This window comes from Octopus bimaculoides, chromosome 7, assembly GCF_046866305.1.
Source record: "Octopus bimaculoides isolate indiv1 chromosome 7, ASM4686630v1, whole genome shotgun sequence".
In the NCBI taxonomy this organism is placed as follows: domain Eukaryota; kingdom Metazoa; phylum Mollusca; class Cephalopoda; order Octopoda; family Octopodidae; genus Octopus; species Octopus bimaculoides.
The window spans coordinates 51,460,444-51,468,708 of record NC_142934.1 but is presented as its reverse complement, the minus strand read 5'-3'; the positions used below and the strand labels follow the sequence as shown (position 1 = coordinate 51,468,708).

Below are 8,265 nucleotides of genomic sequence, written 5' to 3'. Positions count from 1 at the left end.
ATCCAACTTTTCATTTTAATTTGTTCCAAACACAGCCTAATAGTGACTAAAGTGTTTTTAAAATGCATCATCATTTTCAAAATTTATTAAAACAAAGGTAGTGTATTTCAACTGAAATATAAAATGGTAACTCATGTATCATTTGATGCATGAAAGCTTTTAGCAGAGTTCACTGTTACGAGAATTCAGATCAGTTCTCCTCCTCCTTTCCATCCATCAGTCGTTGGTCGTAGAAACCTTAAAATAAAACGTCAGGTCAAACCTTAAAAAGATTTACGTGAATTAATTTTAACGCTGGGACTCGAAGTAGCTAATGCTATAAATGATAGCACGTACAATATTGAGTTTTAAAAAACCCCTTAGACAGGAAAATCTCTTCAAGAATTCTTATAAAGAAAGATCTTTCAAGTCTCCTTAGTAAGAGCAGAACATCTAAAATGGAGGGAGAAACTTCATAATGGCTCGAGCGTCTGTCATGTTTATAGAAAATACGAGTTCATGTTCCATGGGCATCTTTCAATATTTTGTTTCTCCCACCCCATCCAAGGTATTTTTAAACCCAATATTCTGCAAACTACTGCTTTATCTATTTCAAGCTCCACCGCTAAAAATAATTTACTTCACACCTCTCAAAGTTTTAAACTTCTTATAAACATCTCAGAAAAATCTGAGATGATCTTTATTGAAGGTACTGGTATGATAAAGAGTTCCATTTGTTGTTTGCGTTTTGTATTCAACTCATCATCAACCAATATTAGCTAACAGCTAAGTGAACTGAGTAAATGTAAAACCATATGATAATAAACCAAATTGAAAATCTTTTATCCTAAATTCCAAAATCCGGATGCTAACATGACACGCTATCGTTGCATTCTTCGTACGTGAATACTGATAACTTACTGAATTTTCCAATGCGCAGTGATGCCATTTATGATGTACCCTCTCCCTCAAGTTTCTCGGACCTGACGTAGTTGTAATATCTGGGTCTACGTTTATGTTCAAGTCAGTAAGCAATGATCAATGTCTTGTTTCGTTTTTTGTACAGTAACCACAAAACGGGTTTTTGTTGTTGTTTTTACGTAAGGTCTGAATTTCACCTCCATGTATGAGTGTAACATGACTAGATCAGTACTTGTACATTACTTTAAAAATAAAATGCTGACTTTGTTTCCAGCCTTCATTACATTTACATGTATTCAATACCTTACATGAAAACTAATATTTGTATAGTGATAAAATAAAATACAAATGGCGTACGTATATTGTAAACTTTTAATCAAAACATGACATCGTTGGTAGAGACTGACATTTTACTTTTCTGACGGTGTTATGTATAAAAAAATCATTAAAAATTTATATAAAATTACATTCAGAGTATATATATAAGCTATATTATAAAATGTAAATGTACGCTGTATTTAGATATAGGTCCCATCCCCCAAGCTGTGCTGTTTTATAGATGCAAATATAAAAAATATTCCGAGATCTGAAACACGTTGGGGTCCCAGTAATTTCGATAAAGAATTGTCAATTGTAATACTGTGTAACTTTTTTTTTTTTTTTTGTCACTGTTATTTCCTATCTACTTTTTTTCTAGAAATCAAAGGAAATGACTACTATTCTCTTCAAACTTTGCTTTTGTGATTTGAACATCTGGACAGCAATGTTTTGAAACTGACCTATTTTCCATTACAATTCACACAAATTCAACGTTGAGTTGCTAAAGCAGAAATATCGTTATAACATATTCTGCTCAATACCATAGATTTGCTTGTCAGTTATTTGACCTTAACCACTTGAGCACGTCCCTTAGTGGCTGACTATGATCATGGCATCTCTGATCATGAGCAGGAGTAGTTGGGGAGCATCATAGTCATGTGTTGAGAGGGATTCTTTGAAGTTTGAATAAATGTAATAAAAGCAAAGTTTGAAGGAAATATAAGCCATGTTTCGTATTTTCTAGTGGTAAGCAAATAGCAAATAATAGTTGCTACCCAAAGACAAAAATCGTGTTACAATGTAATGGATTTGAAATGACAGCTTTCTACAAAAATAGCTTCAAATAACTTTGCTTGTTCTATCAGCATTATACTTTACAGCAAAAATACTATTTCAGTGGGGTCCTTTTTCATTCTTTTTTTTTTTTTTTTTTTGTAAATAGGTTAACAATGATGATGAGTTTACCACGCGTGGCTATTATTGCTTTAATTTGTACCTTGATGTGCAGTTACGGAAGCAGCATGACTCTGGAGGAGATCAGAAGGTAAGACATTTTGCTCACATTTTAACATTTCATGTTATTCATCCGCAAAAACACAACACTGAAGTTGTAGTTCACCTCCAGGTTTGCTCCTATCCAATAGAACTATGACCAAACTTTAACGGTGTTCCAGTTGTGACCAGTCCATTGTTTATTTTTCTATTATATATATATATATATATTACTACCTTATTCAATGTGGCTTTTACTTTTTCGAAAGTGATTTAAAGATTTGGCTGCTACTTCTAGCAGACCGAGCGACTGCGGTTCAACTACTTCAATTTGGTTCGCGGAAGAGTGAAAAATCTATGATCAAATGTTCCAGATGTAGCTATCCCATCGTTTTTATTTATTTTCATTATAATATATGTATCTATGACTACCTTATCCTTTCTTTCTTATGATAAGGGTGATTTAAGGGAGATTTTGGGTGCTATTCACAGCAGATCAAGCGACTGTGCAACACCTTCGTTTTGGTCCACGGAACAGTGAAGCAGGACCAAACTGTAAGACAAATAGGTTCGATAAAATATTTAACCTATATTCTCGATAGTTTTTTGAATCAGCTACTGATAAATTTCTTTAGATTAAGAAAATATGGTTTGAAACAGGTGACATAATCTTGGGTGCTCGAATTTGAAAGAGACGTAAGTAGCTCTGCCTCTCGCAACAACAGTGAAATTCAAGAATCCAAACTGACTGGAATCAAGGCCTATCTCTATGCACTGTAGCTTACCACTCACACTTAGCAGTTAAAGAAAATAACATAGTATATAATAGTATATATAGAATATAGGATAGGCTAGATATTTTAAAGAGAAACCTGGACGTTTGTACTGTTGATTTTGTAACAGAACGGTTTAATTTGCTACAAGGTCCAACATTTTCATCATCATTGTTTAACGTTCACTTTTCCATGCTTGCATGGGTCAGACGGAATTTACTAAGGCAAGTTATCTATGGCCGGATGCCTTCCTGTCGCCCAAACCTTCACTGTTTCCAAAGTAATATTTCCCTGTAACCAGGTATGGTTTTCACGGAAGGCAGGAAACGAACACGAATATCGCTTGCTCGTTTGTAACCATCACATAATGTCAAGACAAAGGTACACATAAAAGGTACACATAAAAGCAGCTCTCGCCCATTAAACTGCGGCGATGCTGGAGCACCGCCTTTTAGTTGAACAAATCGATCCCTGGACTTATTCTTTGTAAGCCTAGTGCTTATTCTATTGGTGTGTTAAGTCGAACCGCTAAGTTACGGGGACGTAAACACACCAACACTGGTTGTCAAGCGATGGTGGGGGAACAAACAGACACAAAGACACACACACATATATATATATATATATATATATATATATATATATATATATATATATATATATATATATATATATATATATATATACGACGAGCTTCTTTCAGTTTCCGTCTACCAAATCCACTCAGAAAACTTTGGTCAGCCAGAGGCTATAGTAGAAGACACTTGCCCAAGGTGCCACACAGTGGGACTGAACCCAGAACCATGTGGTTGGGAAGCAAGCTTATTACCACACAGCTCTATATATAAACAGATTGGCTGCGTTTCTCTGAGATTGGTCAAATGATATAAAAACCTCTGATGAGATCCTAATAAGAATTTCTTCCAATCTATTGAGAAACAGATAATCCTGCTACGTTCGTATGTCCACTACATAGTTTTACATAATGCCAACCACTTCATAAAGTATAGTGGGTGCTTTTTTTTATGTGGTACCAGTAATGTCGCCATGCAGTTTGGAAAACTAAAATTCCCTTCGACTGAGAGGGGCTACAAAACAGAGGGATGTGACTTTAGCTAGATGAAAGGTTAACGCATTAGGTCTGAGAATTATGTTATGGGTACGCGTCTATGGAATGCCCAGTCATTTGCATGTTAATTCAGGGGCAGGTAATTCAGCTTTTAGTAGGTCAAGATTCCATTGTGTGACTCAAGATTAAATGTGCATTTATTCGTTGCAGATCAATTCCGAAAGGGGCGACTCTTTATTCATATGCTGGAACCTGTGAAGCCTGTGGTGAATTCTATGGTAGTAGCTATACTTATCGTTGTCTCACAGACAAAACCTTCGAAACTTACCATAAATGTAACATTGCTGTCAATGAGAAACGCAAATAAAATATTTGAAAGAAAGCAGAGATTGGAAAAAGGAAGAGAGTTCGTACAAGATGTGGAAAAGAAAGGGATGATAACTGAAATAGGAGACAGTGATGCTCTTTTTTGTGTGATGGGATGATGAACACCAGCGTTGAAAGTGTTTTGAAAAGTGATGCTGAAAGTTATGCTTTGACATATTAAGAAAAGGACGTTTATAAACAATTAGAAAATTAAGATATTAACAATAAAAGTTTTGAAAAAATATCTAAAAAAAACATGTGCATACATACAAAAACACACAGTACAACGTCCATACAACATGCATACATCTGTTTGCTACTTATGTTGATAGTTTATTAGGTGGATTAATGACTTGTGTACATTAAAATCCCACAGCCTAACACATTTCAGCATCACCTATCACTAAAGGCTTCTGTATCCACATTATTATTATTATTGTTGTTATTGTTATTATTAATTCTATTATCGGAATGAAGTGGGTGCAAAAATTGAAACAATTCTTTAAACAAGTGACTAGGAAAATACTGGAGAGGAAATTTTTTTTTTTTTTTTTAATTTGTGCAGATATATGCAGGTGAATGGAGAGTAAGAAACAAACACAAATACACACACACCCATGTACGCACGCACGCACGCACGCACACACACACATGTATGTATTTGAAAACATGTATTTCAAAATCAACGATAAAAAAAAGTAAATAAAGTGTATTTAATCAGTCCTGTTGTTCATTTTTCATTATTGTTTACGAGACAAACCTAAGATGCATATTATATGTTATTAAACTGATGGCCTGCTGCTTGTTCTCTTTGTGAACTGGTGAGAATTTGGTTAGAAGCCAACATCTAAAAAATAGCTTGTTTCATCATTATTGTTTTAATGTCCAATTTTCTATGAATCAAACGGAGTTTACTGAGACAGATTTTCTAAAGTTAGATGCCTTTTATGTCACAAACCCTTACCTGCTTCCAAGCAACGTAGTATTTCTCCATGGCTAGACATGTTTTTGCAGAATATTGAAAATGAATAGCGTTCATTTACAAGAATTACACCGTGTCAAGACATGAAGACACAAACCTACACACATCCACTTAAATTCTTTAGTTGGCCCATGTAGATTTTATTCTCACTAGATAGTAGGACAGACAACTGGTTCTGAATTGTCAGTCGTTCCCCTATGAAGAATGTAATCAGAGGATAAGAGCTTGATGGATTCAGAGACATGACACCAAGAAGGAAAATATAGAAGCTGCAAGATCCCTCAGTCATACATAGGTTCAAAGAAGTATTAGGTAATGTATATAATGGGAAGAGAGACTTACAATAAGGACAACAGTTAGTTTTTACATCACCTACTGCAAACCAAAGGCAAAATCTGTGGATAGAACAAGGCTCCAAACAGCTGAAAGGTAACAAGGTGGTGGAATGATATGGTAGGGTAACCCAAAGTTAAAAGACAGGCCTAGATAAAAAAACAAAAAAAAAACAGGCAACAAGGCACAATATCAGGTATAACAAGGAGAGAAGCTAGAAATCAGGTTTAATTAACAAGGAGAGATGCTGAAAGTAAGAGGTGATGATTGGATCAGTCACACTCATCACAGTCATACTGTGGATCACAAAGCAGTGTCATCGTCATCATCATCATTCTCATGTCCACTTATCCATGCTTGCATGGCTCAGACGAAATTCAATGAGGCAGATTTTCTATGGCTGGATGCCTTTCCTGCTGCTAATGCTCATCTGTTTCCAAACAAGGTAATATTTCCTCATTGTCAGACATGTTTTTCATAGAAGACAGGAAACAAATAACGCCGCTTGTATGATGAAGCTCATTAACAACCTTCATGTCATGGCAAAACAAGGGTACACACAACCATAGGCACATACAATACACTTCTTTCAGCTTGTGTCAACCACATCCACAGCTCTGGTCAGCCTGAGGCTACAGCAGAAAACACTTACCCAAAGTACCATACCGTTGCCTGCATCTATATGACAAAACATTCAGTGAAGTAGAACACATACTGGAAAAAGTTGAAAGAGCTATTGACTCTGCTAGCAACGAATGGATTCCCTTTGCAAGCAAAGGGCAGGTTGTAGGTTGCTCGTGTACAATGTATGATACAGGATTGTGGTGAAACATGGACATAAAATACAAAAGATGTGAGGGCTGGAAAGAAGGGAGGCAAATGCAGTCCACTAGATGTATAATGTTAGTGTACATCAGGGGTCGGCAAAGTGATCAATATTGATCCCTGAAGGTCTATGTAGTTCTCCAAGGGGTTGATAAACTTTTGAAGTGATTCTGAGGATTAAGAGCACTCAATTATTAGCAAACTATTTTTTCAACCTGAATAAGATTCAAATATAATATGGAAATATAATATCTCAAATATATTATGGAAATTCAAAATGCCTTAGCAGGTATGTCATTGGCATACACCTAGTAAACATAGCAATGCCAACTAGCTAATTGGCAGGCCTGTTAAGAATAAGTGCATAATTTTCATGAAGACATCATAAAAAGAATGCAATAGTAATTTGCATTTATTGCTCATTTATAAGAGTGACTCTATGTCAGTATGGAACATGGACATTAAATGCTGACAATGATGGTTTCAGTTGTCCAACAATTTTGAATTTATTCTAATTTCCAGCCAAATATTAATACAATATCTAGTATTCCCCAAACGTATTTCATATTAAATATTCTGACTATAGCAATATAATGACTGAATTTTTATTGTTCTTATCAATTTCATTAAGTATTTTCACTAAATTTCTTTAAATAGTTCTTAAGAAAAAGTGGTAATGACACAAAAGAACAAAGGAATTACTGTTTTTAAAATCAAAAATTTTTTTATTAATTATACTTTTTAATTTTACTTTAGAAATTTACATGATGGGGTTGATAAGTTAACAATTCCATGAAAGGATCAGTGATTATAAGTTTGCCAACCTCTGGTGTAAATGAACAACAGAGTACAATTGAGACGGGAGGAAAACTGAATATAAGAATCAGGTGGAGCATGTAAAAGGAGAAGACTATCGATATGAACATGGTGGACACATGGTGGATAGCAGTTGAGCGAAGAAGAGGCAAGAGACATGTGTAAAGAACCTGCTGGAAAGGAAGACCAAGGAAGATATGGGAAGAAGTAGGGAAGGCTGATCTCAAAAATTAAATCTCACCTAGGCTCTGACAAAAGATTACAAGTAACAAGATGGTAAGCTGGAAAAATGGAAAAGACTAATCCAGAACCATGCAAATACAGAAAAAGTGACAGATGGAAAATGATGACAATGATTATATACATACATATATATATATATATATATATATATATATATATATATATACACACACAGGCAAGGTGGCTGATGCCGGTGGCACGTGAAAAGCACCTTTTGAGTGTTGGGCCTCACGGAGGCAATGACCAAGACCTTTGGTATTATGACGTGCTTGAGGAGAAGATCCATCAAGCCAAGTAAAATCGCAGTTAAGGCAGATACCAGTGTCAGGCAAATGGCACCCATGCTGGTGGCACATAAAATCACCCATTACACTCTTGGAGTGGTTGGCATTAGGAAAAACATCCAGCTGTAAAATCCATGCAAAATGAGACTGGAGTCCGGTGCAGCCTTCCAGCTTACCAGCCCTGGTCAAACTGTCTAACCCATGCCAGCATGGACAACAGACATACACATGCATGCATACACACATCTAAGTACACCATCAATTTTCCAGCAAGTGATGGTCTGCCACCACCTTTAATTAAGATTACTTATAAGATGGAGGTTGAAATCCACATGCCTACCATCTTAGTTCACTGCATGACAA

General features: G+C 35.6%; 1 long non-coding RNA gene across 1 annotated transcript in view; it reads left to right on the top strand.

Annotated features, from left to right (window-relative positions):
* Window positions 1–5,140, top strand: part of LOC106871382 (uncharacterized) — a 28,435-nt gene extending 23,295 nt beyond the window's left edge. Inside the window, exons 2-3 of the long non-coding RNA XR_001409653.3 lie at window positions 2,162–2,263; window positions 4,264–5,140. This is a non-coding gene — a long non-coding RNA (uncharacterized LOC106871382). The remainder of the gene's footprint in view (window positions 1–2,161; window positions 2,264–4,263) is intronic.
* The last annotated feature ends 3,125 nt before the right edge of the window (window positions 5,141–8,265 follow it).